The sequence below is a fragment of the Atractosteus spatula genome, chromosome 4 (assembly GCF_055471065.1).
Source record: "Atractosteus spatula isolate fAtrSpa1 chromosome 4, fAtrSpa1.hap1, whole genome shotgun sequence".
Taxonomy (NCBI): Eukaryota; Metazoa; Chordata; class Actinopteri; order Semionotiformes; family Lepisosteidae; genus Atractosteus; species Atractosteus spatula.
In genome coordinates, this window is record NC_142709.1 from 4,162,456 (window position 1) to 4,184,373 (window position 21,918).

Consider the following 21,918-nt stretch of genomic DNA (forward strand, 5'->3'; position numbering starts at 1 on the left):
ATTTTGAAAACTAAGCGAAAACACTTTCACTGCAGTTAACGTCAAGTTAGCTGAACTGACGCAGTGCTGCGGTGTCAGCAGGCTGCTGTTGTACCAACACAGGCCCATTGAAGAAAAGACGCAGAGAAACAAAGAACAGCAGAGGCAGAAGACCCTCGTCTTCGGCACAGATAATCCCGCTGCCCCGAGGCGGGTGTCCGAGATGAAGCCGCAGCCCCAAGGCCAGGGGGATGAGATGGATAAACATGAAAGCGCTCCTCAGCCACCACAGTCAGCCTGCAGGGAAAGACGCTCCCGCGCGGATTACAAAAGGCCACTCTTACAAGCACAGAGAAAGCTCTCATAGCCATCCCTTCAGCAAGTTTGGGATCAACTCAAGGGAGAAGAATAACTCAAAGGTGAAAAAAAGTTGAGCTCTTCATTGATTTCGAAACTTCCGAGTGATCACTTAAAAAAGAATTACAACCATGACGTAAAAGACAGAGAAAACGGATTCTTTTTGTTGTTGCTCACTACCAGTTTGTGGCATCATTTTGAAAATATTCACTTCAGCAATAAGCAAACCCCGACCCCATTTTTTCCAAAAATTCAATAAATGGTCCATAAACCACCTAGAACAGAATGCAAAATAGGGTAAAGCAGACTAAAATCCTCTCTTTTCCGAAACGTGGAAGCACATGATAAATATTTTAATCCTGAATATTAAACTAAATACAAAACATTCTTGGGTCAGGCTGGGCAAGACTCCACTACTATGTAGCAAAAACTGCTGGATACAAACCTCAACCCCAAAAATGATTTTACTTTAAGGACTTAAAACTGCTACAAACCTCTAGCCAGGCCACTGTTGTGTGCCCCAGTTCCTGGCAGACAGCATTAATGAATTTGTGGGTGAATCTATAGCACAGCTGTTAAGTGAAAGCTCAGGGTTATGGTTTTATCTGCTTCAGCCATCTCTAAACCCTTCCCATTATCCCCTGAACTCTTCCCTCACTGCTAAATTTAGAACACTGCTGAAGGAAAGAGTGCTCCTCTGAACAGTGCAATCAGGCAAACACAAACAAGACTAAAGTGGGCGGGCGAGACCCAGCCTAGTTTCCGATCTGATTCCAATCGTTTAGGTCTCTGAAGGGCGTTTACTGAACGTGTTCATTCTGTACAAAATATCATTTATCACAACAACCAGGAAGCATTTCTACCCCATTAGCAAAACTGGTATGTACTGCAGACAGCAACGGCTCATCCGTAAACAAGCATTTTGTTCTGCAATACTGACCCAAAAGGGGTGAACTTTGGGGGCGTATCACATCCTGGCCACTTGAAACGTACATTTTCACCATGAGGTCTTCATTGTTGCCAACGTCAGGCTAAAGCACGAGTTTGAGAGTGTCCTGCTGATCATTTCTATGCACTGACTGATTCAGATTTCAGTTCTTCCTTTAATCGCTCTGTAAACCACGGCTTGCCTGCACTTAACAACCTGGAATGAAAACAGCAAACACACAACCCGCATGAAACACTGCAAAAATAACTACGTATGAACAGCAAAATGAAAGTGTTCGAGACTCCAATCAAGACCACAAAATAAGTGAGAACAACATCAAACCTGTTGAGTAAAGAATCTCTGAGATTCACGCAGGAGAAGAGTTGCTGTCTAGTAAGCTATAGTATAATTCTGACAGACCTACTGTCCAGCTGACTCCAGGGCTTCTAATACGTTAGAAGAAATTTCACTAGCAGTTTCCCTCTTCAATAAATCAAAGTGTTTGGCACAGACTCAAAAGTTAGAGGAAAATCCCCATGATCCAAGGGATTAGACAATAAAAGTAAGCCCCTAAAAGTAACAGCTTTACACAACACTATTGCAAAGGATCCTTACAAGTGGAGTACAACTACTGCAGCTTTGCAAAGGAAAAAAAAAGGCATGTTTCTGTTGACATTCTTTACCCCCCAGCTGGTGTTTCAGTCTCTGAATAAATAACTTAAGACGGAGGCCTTTATACCCAAAAATACCCGCTACTCAGCACATTTTATTTTGTCCTTCTCTTGATTTCCTTCACAATCCAAATGTCACCATAGTCCATAAACACACTACATTAGTCTGAACGACAGACACTGGCGGTCTACAGAATCAAAGCAATCAAACCCCCCTTTAAAAGTGCAAGAGCATAAGGCTACACATACTAGGAGACCCATTGGGTTCAGCTGGCTCCTAGCATCTTAACGTCTTGATCCAAAACACACACTCTCTCCCCAAGGCCGTGTCCCAATACACACTCGTGCGGTCTCATGCCCTGCACATGCGCGTTCCCGCTGAGGTCTGCAAGGACTCGGGGCGTCCTGTTTCTAAATCTGTTTCACAAGGGTGCTCAGCAGTGCCCCCCAAAGGGCCCTGAATGTGCCCTTCCTGAAGTCCGCATCGGAGGAGAGTCCGCTGAAGGGAACCACCCCCATTCGTCACGGAGCGGTGACGTTTCATGTTCCAACCTAGCAAAGTGGAGAGAAGCTGCCATAAAGAATACAATACTCAAACAATAGTAAAATTTAACTTTTAAACGGCATTAAAAATCATAGTATTTTATGGAAAAACAAAATTTAATTAGGCTACTTGAGACTCATACTGTATGTATTCTAGGTACAAAGGGCTGACATAAAGCTTTGATTTTGTCACCCCATTCAGACTGACCAATCGGTCCTGTTGACCAATGAATCCTAATCCCAGTCCTCGCTTTGCTGGTGCTCCGCCGCATGGGGAATCCTGTTCACAGCGGGCTAGTGACATGACCCAGGCCAAAACTGTGACGCTTGTGCCATGGAGCACAACCAGCGATCCTTTATCAGATGGCCAGTATCATTTGAACAGGACTTCTGTTGAAAAAGTTCTCTCTCAACTATATGCAATTTAACCTCACCTGTCTCCCAAAGGGAACCCGCCTCTACAGGACTCAATGACAGTGCCTGGAGATGTCTGGGTAGGCTTTACTCATTGTCATGATCAGCGTCTGACTTACACAGAACACAAGCCAGTGTCTATCGTGGACCAGAACAGTAAACAACTAAACCCAGAACCAGATTTACAGACAAACCACTCAACTCCATTCATGTCCTTGATTCCTTACCTTATCTTTTGGTTGCCCTGTATTTCTCAGAGGGGTGCGATCAAATACTGATGACCTGCAGATACCCAGCACGCATTAAAGATGATTAAACTTTCATTAACACCCACCCATGCTCTTCATTTCATTCCAGAGAGACAATAATTACAATGGGTATCCAAGGTGAGAGAATTATGGACCCTTTAATTGTTCTTAAATCAGCTCCGATAATTACAGCCTGAACCGAAACATAACACTTAAAGCATTATCCGACTGGAAATGAAAGCTTCAGGGAAGTCCAAGCGAAAGAATAGGTATAGCCTAGGCACTTCTCCAGATACAGTTGTTTACATGCTGCACTACAGGAAATCAGGGAATACAAGTCAGGGAATTTTAAGTTGTGCCGTTTCACTGTCTCACTTATTTCCCTTCGACCTGGCAGGGCTCATGCGCCGCAGAAACAGACCCTGAATATGAAACAAACTGCTAAGGTGATGTCCTGCCGCAGAGCAGCTACAAGCTCAGATTATTCTAAAGTAGTTCCTCAGAACTTGTCTGTTCTCTGTGCAAAAACAAATGGTTCTGCTCTAAAAACTAAGTTCATTTTCAACATTTTTTGTTGTTCTTGAAATCAGGTATAAAGCTAATCTTACTGGCATTTTTTATTTCTTTACTGCTTGTCTCCTTTTATTCCAGGCTAGATACACGGATGCATCCTGGCTCTATTGCCCCCAGGCCATCCTTTTCATTCCAAAATGTTTTACAGCCCAAGACTGTAGCCTTGACGTCTGTTGTTCATGTATGTCATCTAAAAGATGCAACAGGCAATTAGAGAAGTGAGCAGGATTTGTGTATTTGTTTAGATAAACACCAAAAACTAAAAGGAGCAGACACCATCTCATTGGTGAGAGCTAAAGCACACTATTCTGGTACAAAATGGTTCTTAAAGAACTCCTTATAGAAGAGAAACATCTGACTCCTGGTAAAGTCATGTCCTGTTTTCTGCAACAAATTAAAAAGGAAAGCGAATACAAAATTCATCTCCCAAAGAGACCAGATTTACCAAATCCAGTTACAACTGGAAAATTAAAAATAAAGTCACCTAAAAATTACTTAAAATCCAGTCTATTTTATTTGTCATTCTTTCTTGAGTATAGACTGTGAACTGTAGCTCTTAAAATTACAGAACAGAAGTGTAATTTTACAGAGGGGAAGATATCCTTACATGGATTCTTACAATCACTAAAAGGCAATATTAACAGTGACACACAAGTGCTCACTAATCAGCAGGTGGAGCAGGTTTTCCCCATTATTTTTACTAGTGTAATTTTAAAAGCACGTTTGCCAGTTTAGTTTATACTTGCAAAGTTATCCAACAGCAGGACAGACAGAAAACACATTTTATCCCAATCTTCCCAAGTTCCTGTTCTCAAGGGTTGACCACGCTTGTTTACTGTAAACACCAAGGATAACAATTATCTTAACCGCAGAGCACCAAATGAGCACCAATGAAGAAGTTGAACGGTTTTACATAAAGGACACTTTTATAGATCATATAAAGTTTTACCGGGTATGAAATACGCACAGTAATGCTGCTTCATAGCAGAGGCAGACTTGGTATATTATGCGTGCTACTTTGAGTGCCTCAGATCTGTGCTGCAAGCCAAGCTGACCATACTTTCTAGCACAAGACAACTGGATACAACAAAAGCACAGTGTTAGCTTTGCTCTTCTGAAGCTGCAGACAGAGTCCAGGACCCCGCATGCAGTTTTCTCACTCTTATCACCTTAAAGCGTAAAACATGAAAGAGGGATTCTAAAAACGCCACCTTAATTGTGAAGGCAAGTGGCGAAACGTTTTGCCATCTTCTAGGATGAAAAGTATGTTAAATATTCATTATTATTATCATTATTATTTTCATGCTGAAAGGCAAAAACTTAAAACTTAACAGCTAAAAAAACATGCATCATACCTTCAAACAGCCATTGGGGCCTCTGTTTTGCTAATGCATACAAGAATGGCTTTCCTTCTTTAATGGTGGGGGCTACGACTAAAGCTCTTCGCCTGTAACCGGTCCTCCTAATTTGCGGAAAATACATTCCTGAAGTGTCTGCGGATAATGAAATACCCTCTGCTATACCGTATATATATATACACGGTGGGTATACCCATCACACCTTTCAAACCAAAATAAATATGCCCTTTCACAAAAGAAATACACACAGAACTGCACTACGCTTCCATTATAAAAGGAAGACTGTTCAAATGAACAGAAAGCTTTCGCCTTTCCGGTGACTGGGTGCAGTGATCTTTAGGAGGATGCGATGAAGCAGGAGAGATGAGTACGATGGGTAACACAGAGATAAAGATGCGTGGGACTGCTGAATCGAGCTTGCCTGACCTCAAGCACACAAAACTCCAGATGAGCAAGGGGTATACTGGGGTATTGGAGAAGGGTTTGAAATTTTGATTTGAATAAAAGGTTCTTTCTTCCTTTTCTAAGTCAAGGTACGTTGTTTGTCTGCCTTCCTATAACCCTTAGTGAGGGCTGCAACCCTCTGAGCCTGGCTAACTAAATCACCCGCCTGCAGAACCACACTAGAGTCGGGCTGTCGTTACCCTCTGCTTTACTGCTAAGACACATCTAGGCCCGACTACAAAACAACCAGTGACAAACATGAGGAGGCCATCCAGCCCACACAGCCTGTGTGCTAGTTAGTAGATAAGTGGTCTATGGATCTCACCCAGCTGCTTCTTGAATGAAGCCAGAGTATGGGCATCAACCTCACAGCTGGGTAGCTTGTTTCATATTTCCATGATTATTTTGGGAGAGAAGTGCCCCCTGTTCCCAGTTTTAAATACCCTTCCAGATAGTCTCCACTTGTAACCTCTGTTTTATGTTTATTCTGAGGACACCCACTTCATTGTCTTTGTCGTTGCCTGAAAAAAGAAGATTCTCTCAGATAATCTTCTCTGTTCAAGACTTAAAAATGTCCTCCCTCTCATTTATAAAACACAATCCAAACTGTCACACAGGTAAAAACACACACGGCGACAGAGATTAGTCAGATGCTTTAAAACTGAGCTCAAGAGTCATCTTCTAGTGCAGCGATTCTGCCACAAGCTGGGAGAAACTGCCAGCTACAGCCAGGAAAAAGACTAAACTCGTCTTTGTGAGATGAAAGGCACTGGATCCTTACCACACAAACAGTTTTGTAAGTCACTTGTGTACTCAAGCTTATGATTACATTAAAGTTCAAAGGCAAGGAGGATATCTCCAGTGCTGTACTTTATTATTTAATGCAGCTCGTAAAAAAGAGAAAAGGAGGAGCGCCTGTGTACAACTCCAGCTGTAGCAAGACCCCAAACAGCATCTGCAGAGCCTGCCCGGCCTAATCATTTCACAGACCCCGCAGCTGAAAGAATCCTCTCGTCCAAGCCCACGGCCAGATTGCAGCTCTGGAGCGTAACTGGTCTGAGCCACCAGATAAGCTCTCATTTTCTTTAAAGCAAATAAATGCTTCAAACAATGCCTCGTTCGAATCGCTTCCATTGAAACTTGAAGGAGAAAAAAAAAACTGGAAAGTGAACTTTTTTCCATGACAGTGGCAGAGCAGCCCAGAGTGTTTCACACTGCCTGTGGCTGACGGTTTGGTGCCCTGCCTGGGGCCATTAAGAGAGAAGCTCCCCCACTTCTGCGGCAATGCCGTGGGCATGACAGTCCCTAACTGCCACAGCAGACCCATCCTACAGTGTGCGCAGGAAAACTTTCGCTGGTTAAAAGGGAAGTTCTGCGTAGCTGCTGCAAAAGGAATCTGGATTGCAAAATTTGTAACCCCAGTTTTGCTACTGCTGGGCTAAAGAGAGAGTTCTTGATCAGTCGCTTCCATACAGAAAAGAAGAACAGAAATGTTATCTGATCTACGTACACAATAGCCAATGCACATTTTGTTTTGGAGTTTACAATCAATCTTTCATTAAAGAGGCAGTCTCTCTGAACATCCGTTTGCTGGATCCAGAGTTACTTACATGAATAACCAGTTGCCCAGGTTGGACCTCCAGCTTAATGCTCCCATGATACTTACAGCTTCACCACACACTAGGATAAACGCTACAAGTGGGGTGAAAAGAAAGTGCAATTGTTTGATGATTTCTTCAGGTGATTTGGTTGCACAGCATTTACCTAGAATTGATAAAAAGTCCTAGTAGGTGCTGGAGGCCCTATGGGCTTGTGAAAAACAGTGACACAAGGCAACTATTTAACACAGCAAAGACTCTTACACTAGAGGAAAAAATCACCACTCTTCTGATAACACCTCTGCAGCTTTGTTTTTCTAGCGATGATTTTGGGAAAGGCCCGGGGGGGGGGTCAGACAAGGCTGTAGGTGATCCAAGAATTCCACCCCCCACGGGCACTCGCTCAATACAAATGCTACCACAGCTACAGGAGTCCAGCCGTGGAGACGTTTCACAGCAGCCCCGATCAACAACTCGCCTACGCTGACTTTCGGTGGCGGTTTTGAATACGCAACATTGCCAAATTTTGCACGGCTCAGATTAGCACCCTAACAGTCCTGCAGGAGCACAGTGGCCGCTGTGGTCGGCTCCAGCTTTGACACTGGGCACCCCGGCCGCTGGTCTCCTACAGGAATGCACCGACATCAACCGCGCCATCCGGGGCACCGGCGCCGGAGACACCTCCTAAATAATGAAGCACTGCCTGCAGGGGGTGAGAGCTACCCGCATGGCCACGCAGCTGGTGCCAGGAAAAAGGGGGCCACGCCATTGGCCAATCACAAACCCCAACACAGCATGCGGGGGGCCGTGCTGCTGCAGAGCAGAGCCCCAGCGCCATGGAAACAAAGGCCGAGGAGAAACTGCACCTGACCCCGCTGACAGCCCCAACGCCGAAATACCCCAGCAGACTACAACGGGACCAGGGCAAAAAAACAAACAAACAAACAAACAAACACAGAGCGGCATTCGCGTTGTACTCCGTGCCGGGAAGCATCAGGGACAGCGGCTCGATGGGCCGTTGTCTGCTAAAACGATATGTGATGATGCCACCGCCGGTCCCGCACCTCAGAGGGGCACAACCCCCCCCCCGCTTTCTGAGATAACGCAGCACGAAGCGATAATTAAAGGAAGTTCAGCCCGTGCATTGACAGCCAGCCTTTGTTACAGCGACCGTCTATGCCGTGAACAAGACGACAGGCCTACAAGTTCCTGATGACACATAAGGGCAACGAAACCCTTAGTTTTTACACCCAGTCGCGTTATTATTTCCAGCTGCGTTAAAACTGGCATTGGCTCCCAACTCCACCACACACGCACGACGAGCCTGCCCAGCCGCGCCGCACACACCTGCAAGGGCTGGACAGAAAGAAACACGTTTCACCGTGCCGCCGTCTGCCGAGGGATGAATTCAAAGGAGGAGGAGGAGGAGGAGGAGGAGCGGGGGGAACAAAACAGTTCACGCAAAGTTACTGTCCGAACATCGCTTTTCCGCACGAACTGTGGCAAAGCAAACCCCGGACGGCCATTCAAGACACTCGTCTCCCCACCTGCAAGCCTGAAAGGTAAGCCCTTCAGGAGTCCGGCGGGAGGTGAACACGCACCGCGGCACCGAGTACCACCCCCGGCAGACGGAGCGATACACAAGCTTCGGGTCCCTGGACACAACCAGGCGGCACAGCAGAGCTCCGGCCGGCGTGCGATGCGGACGCACCGAGGAGTGCATCCGCAGTGCTGGGCAATCGCCCACACTCATTATCAGACCCCACGACAACAACAACAACAAAAAGAGCCCCCCAAAAACGATTAAAAAAAAAACCACACTGTGAAGCCGAGACGCAGATCTCCCTTCCTGGACCCGGTACACTTTTATGTTACATTGTAATGACGATGGCTGAAAGGCGGAGATACTCACCGTATCCCCCCCCCCTTCCCCTCCCCATTACTAGAAGTACTATTATATTATTATTACCAGCTGCAGTCTGCAGGTTTGAGTGCAGTTCTTACCGTACTCTCACTCTCTCCCTCCTGCCATGACTCAATCTGGTTCACAGCCTTCATGCACCAGGGAAATATCGCGGCCCCCGGACCGAGCGGGGAGGGGGAGGGGGGGGGTCGGCTCGGCGTCTTACGCTGTCCGGTTCTACTCCACTCTGGATCCCGGCTGCTGGATCACGACGCAGGCCCTGAACCGACGTCAACCAAATTCACAACATGGCGACTGGGAAGTGGGGGGGGGGAGCGGGGGATGGGAGTATCGCGAGATTACGGCTCGGCCACCCGGAAGAGAGACATGCCCCCCGGTTTGGACGGGAGATCATTGCAGACGGAGGAGGGGAGGGGGGTGGTTTAGAAGTGACAGAGGGAAGCGGGAGTTTCTGTCGAACAAGTTCCGTAGACGCGTCGAGTATCACATGAATGCTTACCATAAAGTAATGACCGGGTTAGCATGCACATGTCGTAACGGGTCAGGAGTGCACCCGGCTCCGTCCGTTTCGTGTTGTAGAAACTGCAGGCTATTGTGCAAACTGCACCGACGAACCACGAAAGACGATACATGCATGCAAGCAAGCAAGCAAGCAAGCCCTAGGCAGATGCACTGTATCTGTGCAGTCTATACACATGAACTCGTAATTGTTTTACAAGTCCGAATTGTCTGCTGCCTGGGTGCTACAGCGGTATAAACCTGCAGTATTTCAGACTGGCTCTCCTGCAGTATCCTACGATCTATACATGAAACAGGCGATATTTGTTTTTGATTCTTAATATCATTCGTTAACATTGTGAAATACCTGCATGGGAAAATAAAATATATTTGTAATCGTAAATCACTGATTTTGTGTTTTGCAGGATTGACGCTTGCGTTTGATTATTCTGAGATCCAAACACTACACTGTGTGGTGTATAACTGATTGTCTTTGCAACGTGTGTAGAGAGGCTTCAGAGACGGTTTTCACAGAGCAGAGAAGCGACACGGGTTACTCAGCTGAGATCTCAGGATCGAAATCTGAGAGGGGCAAACTGCAGTAAACCACGTAAACCTTGGGAGGTGTGAGAATATGAGAATAACCAGTGCAAATCCATATGGACATGCAAACCTCACACCGAGACACGTGCCCAAGGCCACCTGTCTCCAAGTTAAACCTTGGAGCCGGGCAACAGCAAAGCCGACCAGTGTGCCTCCTATAAAGCAGTATTTTGTGCACGCATTATGTCACATTGCAGTATAGCAGTTTGAAAAGTATTAATACAATAATTGAAAAAAAAAAAGAGCTCGAAACCTGAAAACCCGCTGTATCAGGAAGGAATGTCTTGCATGGTCAGTCAATTACAACTCTGTTCTGAACATGTCTAACATGCTGTTCGGAGTTGTGATGTATCCTAGCAACCCCTTCCTGAGCCCATTCCCACAAGCACGTATCAGCTCTTTGATTGGGAGCTGCATTGTCATTGTCTGGCTTGTACAGCTGGCTGGTTGACCACATGCCTCACTGAGGAGTGGTTCCAACCTTTGTTGGACCAGAATGACTCACTTATTTTTCTTCATGGTTTTATTTCTTATCATGTCTGTAATGTTTGTATTTAGGGCTCAGAGAAGAAAAAAAAATATTTCCTGAATATTCCTTGATGAATTTCTGGGAGTTGGTACTTAATAAAATAATAATTGAACACTGTTCAGTAAAAAACAACAACAATTGATTTTGTGTTTTGGAAAAAATGTGACTAGATGTAACTAGATGTAGATGTAACTTTCAGTTTACAGTTCTGTGTTTTATTTTATTTTCATCATCTGCGAAATAAAATAATTTGAATTGCTTCCAAAAAAAAATAAAACATAAGTAAGGAATAAATGAAAAAATGATATTTTGACTTGACTGTTTTGAGTATATCAAGACTTTGATGCTTTCTTCTAAATGAAGATCATAGCTCAGATCATTTTTGCATGTGTTAGTTCTATGGGCCTTGTAGCGACAGAGGGAACAGATTGCTCTCCAAGGCTTAGTAGTGGCTGCAGTGAGCCATTTTTTCAAGTCTGCACCTAACTGCACCACAGCACTCAGTGTGCGGAAAAGCCACTTCAGTATGTGAGTAATGATTGGACAACAAATAAAGAATCAAAGGAAAAAGGAAAACAGCCATCTACACAGTAAACCGTCCTTGCCTTCGAAGTTGACCATGATATTGTCAGCTAGCAACTGCAACTTCAATGTCCTGAAAAATGAAGCAGTTCCAGTTTTGTTTACTGAAAGATGTGCCCAGGTTATGAATGGAATTGTGCCATCTGGTGGTGAGAAAGGAAACTAAGCAGTGGTTCTCCTGCTTTAGGGGATGGATTTATACGCTCCACCTGCAAAAGAAGTTTGCAGTATACTTTGAGCACACGGACACGTTTACATGGGCAAAGACTACTCACAGGGGCAGCATAACAGTCAGACAATAAAGCTGTAAATTGCTCAACTTTGAAATTTTTTTATATTTACATTTTTTATTATATAGAAATGATATAATAAAACATTTAAGTTTGTAGTTTATATAAGTATTCATTACTTTCACGATGACGTGTTTAATATTTTCCTGTCATGAAATTAGGGCTCTGTACAGTAAATGCTTGGGGGGAAAATGCATTGAAATGTACGGATGGATTCTGTAATAGAACAAGAAACATGTAATATCTAATGAGATATGCTGATGACGCACACTACGGAAAAAGAAAGCCTACTTAATTTGTGGAAATGTCTCCGTTTCTGTTTTTGTAAACTTTGCGTTTTCAGTTTGTTGACCAATTGAATATGCAACAGACCTACAACATTTTGGATTTCGTGGTTTATGAACTTTTCTATGTTTATGCGTTTAGATTCCCGTTTTAAATTTAGCGCTCTTCAAAGCTTGTTATGCTGCTGGAGAAGAACTTGAATTTTATTACACTATAAAACGTTACCTATCAGAGAGGAGGGATGTGAGTCAGATTAAGCCACTACTTCACCTTTCGCAAGATGGGATGAATTGGAAAATCTTCCAGTTAGAAGTGTTGGCTTCCACGTTTGCATCATAAATTGGAGGGATTTACCGCCTCAGTCTTTTCACTGACAGGTGCCTGTTCAGGGATCGTTTATTTTTCTCGGCTTTGAAAAGCTGGAGCACGAAAATGAAGCGTGACTATTTTTAATACCGTTTATGATTAAATACGGCTCGTCTCCTGTTCTTATTTTGATGTGATCACACAAGTAATTTCCTGCTTTTGCTGGGATCCAATTGTTATAAGGATTGCAAAACGATATCCTAAGATAAAAAAATCACTCTTGGTATATATGATTGTAAATGTGTAGAACTTAATTCTAAACAACAAAAAAAAAAAAACAAATTGAAAAGTTAAATGACATTAATTGTGGTATTGTTTCAACATCATTAACTAGACGACTGCCACCTGGTGGTCAAATTGTATTTCAGCAGAATTCAGACGGTCAGAAAGAACGGTGAAAAGATTTGTCAGCCTCTGTCTTTCCAGAAGAACATCTTAACTTACCTTTAAAGCAAGGGCTTCTGTAGCTATACAACCCACTTCCACCCAAATCTCCCAGAGGAAAAAAATAAACAACCAAAATATTCATATCGTTTTTTTCAGACCTGCCAAAGCCCAGTGTTCATCCCAGGGAATTTTAATTAAGCTCCTATCTGTTTCAGAAACAGACTGGTTAACAGAGTCATTGAGAGTGAATGACAGAGGAAGAGAAAGGTCTATAGTGGGCGAATGAATGTATTAACTGAGGTGACAATATAGCAGCCCTGTAATTGTGTGAACAGTTTCTGGTCCTGCCAGATACAATAGCTTAGTTTTGAATCATTCCTTTATTCTAAATATAATTACTATGAGAAGCAGCCAATTAGACTGAAATGACATTAAATCAATTTAATAGTGCATTTTTTGTTTTGTTTCTTTATTTATTCCCTGCCAGTTCGTTGTCTGCAGCTCTCTGCTTAATCAGCCATACAGTAATTGAAAACACTGGGCTGATAATTAACCCTGAAGACTGGGCTTCAGGAAGGTTCTTTGAGTATATCATAGAGACGGTAATAATGTCTTAATAAACTGGCAGCCTGCAAAGTTGTTTACCTATAATTTATTTCCATGTCAGATCATCAATCACAGTAAACTCAGCTAACATAAGAAAAATACATTAAGCGGGCACATTATACAGGTAAATTATGAGACTGATTTTTAAAGTGTGAACTCTTCATGAGGTTCAGGGCTGCAGCTGGAGAACCATAGATTTAGCTTTTAAAGCATTCACAATCCATATCTAGGCCTTAAACACTTCACATGGAATCAGCTATTACTCAGTGCCATGGTACTGTGAGAGAAATATAGTCTGCTAAATAAATTAGTACCCCAGAGGTACCATTACTGCCAGAAAGATGTGTGTAATGTATATCAGGTTCTGGAAGGCAACAAGGCAACATGAGCAATTGAAATAAAAATGTACTTTGTGTAAATGTGAATCTTTAATATCTATCTTTAATCTAATGCAGGCCCACATTCAGCAAAAAGATGTTTTCTTTGTAGTGGTTGGTATAAGGGCAGGTGGCTAGTGCTGCAATACAAGAATAACACAATCAGTGAGAGGTTGTCTGTTTTGTCTTATAGGCTTAATTTAAATGGTTTCATCTCGCATAGCAGCTCACGGCCATTCATCTTCTCATAATCTTCTGTAAAGGAAAGTGAAAGAACCGTCAAATCATTAATTGCTTATTGATGGGCAACATTTTGTCAACAGTTATAGTCCAAAACCATCCCAATGTTATCCTGTAAATTCTGCTTGCCGTAAAGTGATTCAAGCTGATAGAAACTAAGTATGCTCTGAATTTTGTTTAAATGCTCATAGTGTAAATCTTCCTGAGGCCTGCGTCTGAGGGGATGCTCAGAGAGATCTAGAATACTGTCATACAGTTCTGTATGTACTTTAACCACGAGTGGCACCGGCCTGCCCAACAGGCATGGCACGACACGAGAAAAGCTCATTTGGAGAGGATCATGCAGATTTGGCATGGAAGAGACAGTTTCACTCACTTTGGAGCAAGAACAGCATAATAAATACTATAAAATGATGAAATGGGCCCTTTAAGCTGAATTCTGCAAGTTTCAAAGAACCTGTGAAACTAGCAAAGGAACCGGAGCGTCATGTTGTTTATGTCAAGCACAGTTCTTTCCGGACCCTATGCAGACGACACAATCTGGGTTAAAGTGAGAAAACACAAGGGAAAAAGTCATGCAGGAGACAGGGGGCGTGTCCTTGGTGCGCTGGTGGACAGAGAAGGTGTGGCCGATACAAACAATCCAAAGAATAAATCCATAGGCGAATCCAAGAAACGGGCAAAAGTCCATGGCCAGGTGATCCATCCAAAACGAAGGATTAAAAACAGGAACCAGGTCGGAACCGGCGAGGGGAACAGGAACAGGCTTAGAAACTTAAAAACATAACGGAGCCAGGCGCATCCAGGTCCCGGGCTCGCACGATTAGGAAACCAGATGCAGAGCCTCGAGTGAAGTGAGCGCCTGGCTTTTAAAGGTGAACTGAAACAGGGTAGGAACAAGGAACAGGTGCGGGGAATGAGGCAAACGAGGAAGGGCTGGAGCGCCCTTAAGAGGAGGGGTTTGCCATCGTGACAGTTTAATGTCCCTCACACCTCACACAGTGGTTCTTCTTTTCCTGTTAGCTACATAATCTTGAGACCATGCAAAACGTTAATACGCAGTGTTAAATATGATGGAGAAAGAGCAAAAGACCTGTCATTGCTTGCTCTTGGATAGATGTACTTAAATGTAATGGTTTAAGGGCATCGGCCCCTCTCAAAAGATAATGCAAAGCTTTGTTTTGGTCTTCCGGTTTTCAGAAATACAGTAGCTTTTCCCAACTCTTTTGGTTTCTGGAGTGGTAAATAATGGCTAATCCCGGAGAGGGGATAAATCTAAAGCTGGCTGCAGGCAAGAGGTTGCCACTAGCCCCGATTCAGGAGATACATCACACTAATAAACCGACACCTTCTGGGCCAAAGGGTGAGAACACAAAGGCTCCCAAGGAGATTAACAGCAGAGGTATAACAGTTATATTTATCATTTAGAAATTAAATATTGATTTCATTTCATATGCTGTTAGCCTTTTGCCACGTTATGAAGCCCAGTATTTTAATGGTGTTTAGCATCAAGAGGGGGCCCCAAGAGAAAAAAAAACACAGGCCAACAATTCTGGGAAAGACTCGTCCAATCGTCCCACACCATGGCAGGACCAGCGGGATTGCTGTGGGGGAAGGGCTCCCCTTTTCTTCATACAGTTTCCTTAAGCTAACAGTGTTGACAGAATATGAGTGAAAACACGGTTCCGGTTGGAACAGAAAACGTCCCCGTGCCGTGTGCCGGTCGGATCTTTGTCATTAAAGAAAAGAAGGTTGCTAGAGAGGGAGTGGAGGCCATTCGAGTCCATCCAGCCCATCTGCTGGTAGCTAATTGGTCCAAGGATCTCTTGAAAGAAGCCAGCATGGCTGGGCAGCTTGTTCCAGACTCCCTCAACCCTCGTTGCCACCGTTTCCCACACAGGCTGTTGTTAGTCATCAGAAAGGCCCAGCATGGCATGACGTATCAGTTCATCCACTCGTGTCCTTCATGCCTTTTCACTGCCCCACATAGCACCTGCGTTGGCTGCGTACATTCAAATCATCGTCGTCTTATTAGAAATGACTTACCACACGAGTCAGTAAGAACAAACAAGAGAAGACCATTCCAACCAACTAGTACGTGTGATTTTTAGTAGCTAAATAATCCTAATGTCTCATCCAGCTGGTTTTTGTCAGAAACATTGCTATCAGCCTCGATGTAGTGATGGGTTAGCTTGTTCCAAAATTCCTTTCGTGTAAAAAAGTACTGTACCTATGTACCTTCTCCTCAGTTTTGAATTCACTTGCCCTGAGTTTTCATTTGTGTCCACTAGTTGACGTTCCATTGCTGATTATAAAATTAACTCTCATCTTTGATCAAGACTAAAACGGTTTAGTTCTTTTAGCCTGTTGGAGAAGCACGTTCTCTTGAGACCAGGAATGAACCCGTTCAGTCTTCTCTAAATGATTTCAGAGCAGCAGAATCTGTTTTGTATTGTGGTGATCAAAACTGTACACAATATTCTTAACAAGGTGTGTTCTACCTCGACATAACATCCCTTGATTTAAATTCTGCACTCTTAATGATACGTCTTTTTATTGCTTCCCCACAGTTCTTCTCAAGCCTAAATTAAGCCCAAGCCTAAATTCAAACTTAAGTTATCACTGAACTGCCTTCTTTAGTCTGTTTCACCCTGAATACCCCTTGACTCACCACACACAAAACATTTGCTGATGGGAATAGATGCACAAGAAGTGCAGTGACATATTAACACTGCTTACCTTAAGGTTCTGTGCTTAACCTGACCCTGACTTTTGCTGCAGAGTTTGATCACGATGAAGTACAGTACAATGAGGCTGCAGCTACAATGATTATATATTTCTCCAAAGTGAATCTCATCCCCTGTTTTGTTTACTTCTGTGTCATTGCAGGGAAATGACACTTCACCAAAAGTTTGTTGATCCAAAGCATGTTTCCTCATGCCAAAGTATTCTTCCTGGACTCAGCACCAGAACTCTCAATGTGGAGCCAGTAACCTCATTTGCAGGGAACATTCTGAGGAACAGCTCCATCATTTTTTTCCCTCAGGCTGGCAGAAATGTAACTGGATGGATGGTTTCTGGTAAAAAGAAAGGTCTTGTGGACCCAGTCAATACGGATGGATCTTTCCTCAGTGTCAGCCGAGTGTAATTCTGACTCAACTCAGTTAGGCCAAATGTCTTGAATTCAATTTTGTGTAATTCATGTTTTCTCAGTTTTCTTTGTGTGTCAAGCTGAGGGAAACAGGTAAAATTCCCCTCTCCAGAACTCACGTTTTCTGATAAAACTACTTAGCTCCATAGATTCAGAATGTTGGTGTCACAGCTTTTCAAGGACAGTCCGAGGTCATTCCGTTCCCTAATTCCATCACTGAGTTAAGCAGATCGTGTTAGCCATCCTATTTTCAAACACAAAGGCCACAGGAGACAATTGTTCTGAAAGATGTTCACTTCAGCTCACAATTCAAACTGCCTTTCCTTCCCTCTGGAGAGCCAGTACACCTCTGTGTGCAGCAGAAGCAGCTGGTGTTCAGCTCACACAGGTTGTGAAACAGAACATTTGGTTGCTTTGTCATGATGAAGGTGACTGTTTTTACAAGGTCATTAAACACTTTGTGGACCTCACACCGGGAACAGAAGGTTTTTGTTTTGTTCCAGGCTATGAGGCTGTTCAATTTCCTATCCATTGCTGTTTCCTCAACAGAGCAAACATTGTTTAAATGAACCTCATCTCAAATTGGGTTCAAAGAAAGAAATCATTGATCAAATAAAAAATTCAGAATCCAGGTCAGTGGTATAATATGATCTATCCATTCTATTCGGTAATCAGTTCTTAATCCAAATGCTATATTTGCCTTCCAGATGTATTTATAACAATATGAGCTGCTACTATTGTTGTTTTTTCAAAGAACTCTAACAAATTAGTTAAGTAAGACCTACTTTTTCTAATCCATACTGACTATCCCACAGGATCTTATTTGCATACAGGTAACGTCTACTTTCTTTCTAATCACCTTCTATTTAACATATGTAAGACTTATTAGTCTATAAGTACTTGGTTGTAGTTTATCACCCTTTTATGGATAGGGGATATATTAACAATTTTCCACGCTGTGGGTATTACCACTGTCTTGAGTGACTTTTTGAAGAGGTCTCCTAACAGCCTATGAATAAAATCTCATTTAAGTACAACTGTTAGAATACCATCTGGCCCTGGAGATCTGTTTATCTTAAATGCTCTAGTCTCTGTAACACTTCTGCCTCTTCCAAACTCATACTATTCAATGCAGAAGTTTGCCTTTCCTCAGCCTGAGGCACAGTTTTGATTTCTTCTTTTTTTGATCACCTTAGTGAAATATCCAGCTTTTCCCCTTTCATTGTCTAACATTCTCATTTTTATCTAGGGGTCACATTGCTTAATCCCTTACAATTTTTAATGTTATAAAACTATTTTGTGATAACCTGTATTGCAATATTATTGTCTCGCTCTCTGAGCACTAATATCCTATTTTTTCTGTGGTTGCAGGTCATTATATGGCTTTTTACTAGATCCAGTTATTTTTAAATCGTTCAGTAAGATGTAGAAGAAGGAGCTACTGTCGCAGAAATGCGATGTGAGAACAGTATATTACTGGTGGGCTTGTCAGTGCCAAAGAGAAAACAGGTAGACATAGGCAATGGAGATCTGTCAATTACAAATCTACTGTGTTTACTCAAACACACTACAGTTTTAAATGATTAGGTTGAGGATTCAGCGTATAATTTAATTCTCTAATAAATATTATTTAAACACATCAGGATGTGGCCAGACATTGTCAAAAGTCGCTGGTTAGCAATTTGTCGCAGCAGAAAAGTTCAAATTCGGCAGAAATAACCATTCTCTTTCTAAACCAAGAACAGTCCTTGGCGCTGGCTGTTAGCAGCAGGGGTAGTGGCTGTGAGTCGAAGGAGGAGGTTCCCACTGCGCCGGAGGAGTCAAGGAATGTAATCTCCGCATTAGGAAACACAAGGCCAGGACAATCTGAACAGACTGAATGACAACGGGGAAGAATTCTTCCCTCTCATGCGATCTCTGCAGAATGCCATGGCAGCAACAGATGAAAGTGTGGTCAGCCAAGTGAAATTGTGATTAAAAACGGTAAAGCATTCAAAGGGTAAGGTGGAGAATGACTTAAACTGTAGAAAACAATGACAAAAAAGTAAGTATTTTGTATTTAGGGTGTCACGGTGTCACAGTGGTTTGCATTACTGTCTGATTCCCTGGGTGCTACTGTATCGGTGTGCAGTTTGCACGTCTTTCCCAAGTTCCCATGGGTTCTGTCACGGATGTCGGAAGGGATGAACCGTGGAGAGGCAGGAGAGCAGAAAAAGACCGATATGCGTAGCGGCGGAACAGGGGATCAGCCCGGGCTCAGCAGTTTAGGAGTCGTATAGAAACCAATGCCCTCAGGCAGCGGACGTGGGGCGACCTGGTGCTAGGTGGTCTCAGCACATCCGAATGTCAATGCTGAGCGCAGGAGAATAAGTGACCCGGAAATATATAGCCCCAGAGAGAGAGACACTGGAAGGACAGCAAAGCACAGGAAACTAGGGACAGGACAAAGTAGGATCGCCCTCTGGCTGCAGAGGGCGTGACAGTACCCCCCCCTTTATGGGTGGCTCCTGATGCCCATACAAATAAGTGAGCTGCACAGCACTGGGGGGAGGAAAAACCTCATTTAACTGAAAGGAAACCTCTGGGAGTCTGGCTGCAGAGGGCGTGACAGGTTCCTTCCGGGTGCTCTGGTTTCTTCCCATAGTTCAAAGATAAACTAGTCGGTATGTTCTGGGAACATTGGCCCTTGGGTGAGAGTGTGTGTGTCTATGTTTGTGCCTGCCCAGCAATGGACTGGTGTCCCATCCTGGGTGTATCCTGCCTTGCACCCATTGCTTTCTGAGCTGGGCTGCATCTCCTCTGCGGCCCTGTATTGGATAAAGTGGCTAGAAATTGAATGGATAGAAGGTGCATAACTATGATACCACTTTAACAAAAGGCAAAAACCACCCCATACACTAAGAAAGTAGCTTTGTTTTTAGTTTTTAGCATGAAGACTTTAAATGAATGGTGCAATTGCCAGTAGCGTGGTACAGACGTACTGTAGCTGATGATGCCTACAGTGAATGATGCCCTGCTGTTCACTGCCAGCTGCATAGCTGCATACTGTATTCATCACTGGGATGTCAGCTCCTGTTCTCCCTGGTTCGCTCTGACACGGCAGCACACCAGACATGTGGTAGACATAAAACACTAAAACAAGGTTCTTTGCCTTGCAAAATTATTCATTCCCTGCCAATAATATCACATTTTGATGAAGAACAAGTAATGTACATATAACGTATTGCAACTGAATTTCTTCTTTCAGAACTGTATTGATCAGAGTGAACACTGTTATCTGTGAAGAAAGTTGAATTTCAGCATAAACGGCAAAGAAGGTAAAGGAAATAAAATTAACTTAAGTGAAATTTGCTGATTATATACAGTAAGTAGGCTTAAGCCCCATAAGTTAGTATCTGATAAATGCACCCTAGGTACCAATGACTGCTGTTAATATTTTTGAATAGGTCTGTACAAGATTTGCAGAGTGGGATATTGTAATTCTGTCTACTGTTCCTGGCACAACCGTTCCAGTTCGGACAAGTTCATTGGGGATAATTGATGGATGACAAATGTCAAGCTTCATCATAGTTTTTCTATTAGGTTCAAGTCAGAACTTTGACTGACCCATTCTGGTCTTGTGCCTTGTGTCCTCCTTGTTGAGATATTAATTTTTTACTCAGGATTTGTTTTGGTAAAAACCAGCCTTCTCTCGCCAGTCAGCCTCACAGGCCAGTTTAGGGTGGGGACATGGTTATTGTCAACGCATTAACAGTGACTCCCATCTCAGACACAGACATTTACAACTCTTTCAAAGTCACTGTTGCCTTCGCAGTGACATCCCTAACCAGGTTCCAGCTTGCCTGGCTGCTGAGTTTGGAAGAGTGGTCTGTTATCTCAGAGGGTAAGGAAATGTCTCCCAATATCTATCACTTTAGCGCTGACTAGTTCTGAGAACTCCTCGGTCTTCACAGTTGATCTGCTGTATCCTTTTTGTGAGTCGGAGCTCGAATCTTAATGTCAGTTTGAGTAAACTTGGACAGACAGATCCTTTTACTCTGAAATCCACATTAAATCACTTTAATTACACACTAACAGAGAACATTGCACTAATGTAAAATGGCATTGAATAACTTTGCAATTTAATATCTTCTAATTTTCTTCATAAATCCAATCTATTTATATAAGTACTATCACAGTTATTTTGCCTTATGAATTTGAAGTAGATCGTTTGATTTCTTAATAAAAAATCTACTTGAAACGTGTCATGACTAATCACAAAACATGAAACCTTTGCAGGAGATAAGTTTTGCAAGCCACTGTATGTGCAGATATACCTGTTTAATAAATACTCTCGATATTGTGTTAAAACTGAGTATTGTGTACATTTATATTACATTATACCACTTGTTTAGGTTAAAACTACTCCAGCAGAAAGCAAAGGTTATGGGGATCATTCTCACAACAAACATTTTGACTGTAGTTCCAGTAGGGAGCTGCGTCAGCATGCGTAGGCTGCAAAGGAACAAGTAAAGGTTTATTCCACACTGAAACGAGAAGGAAAGAAACACAGCGATTCGGCTGTAGAGGCTTCTTCGGGTGCGAGTTCCTATAAATAAACTGTTCCACAGGAGGCAGAACAGCTCACAAAAAATTGAACCCGCAGAAATTGTATAAGAAAATTGAGATTATTTAAAATTTGAGGCAAATTCATGTACCTCTGTTCTCATTTCTTGACTTACTGCAATTAAAGGGTTTTAATCCCCTATTATCTCCTAAGGGAAGATACCGCTGTGTTCCTCATAGTGGGGCTGTAATACTACTGCAACAAGCCGATCATTTTCCTTTGAGCGATGGAGATGCTCACCAATCTCTGTGAATCACAATGTAAAGGAGTGAATAATGCATAAATATGAACCAGACATGTCAAACACTCCACCTGTGTAATGAGATTTTAAGAAGGAGTTCCCTTTGTATCACAACATCAT

The 21,918-nt window shown here is 43.0% G+C and overlaps 1 protein-coding gene across 2 annotated transcripts in view; it reads right to left on the minus strand.

Moving 5' to 3' along the window:
- The window catches only part of tab3 (TGF-beta activated kinase 1 (MAP3K7) binding protein 3), a 29,263-nt gene extending 19,894 nt beyond the window's left edge, over positions 1 to 9,369 (minus strand). The window contains exon 1 of one of the 2 annotated variants that reach the window (XM_088914976.1): positions 9,118 to 9,369. The gene's annotated coding sequence lies outside the window, so the exon portion shown is untranslated. The remainder of the gene's footprint in view (positions 1 to 9,117) is intronic. The other variant, XM_088914977.1, reaches the window with a different exon arrangement.
- Positions 9,370 to 21,918: the final 12,549 nt, after the last annotated feature.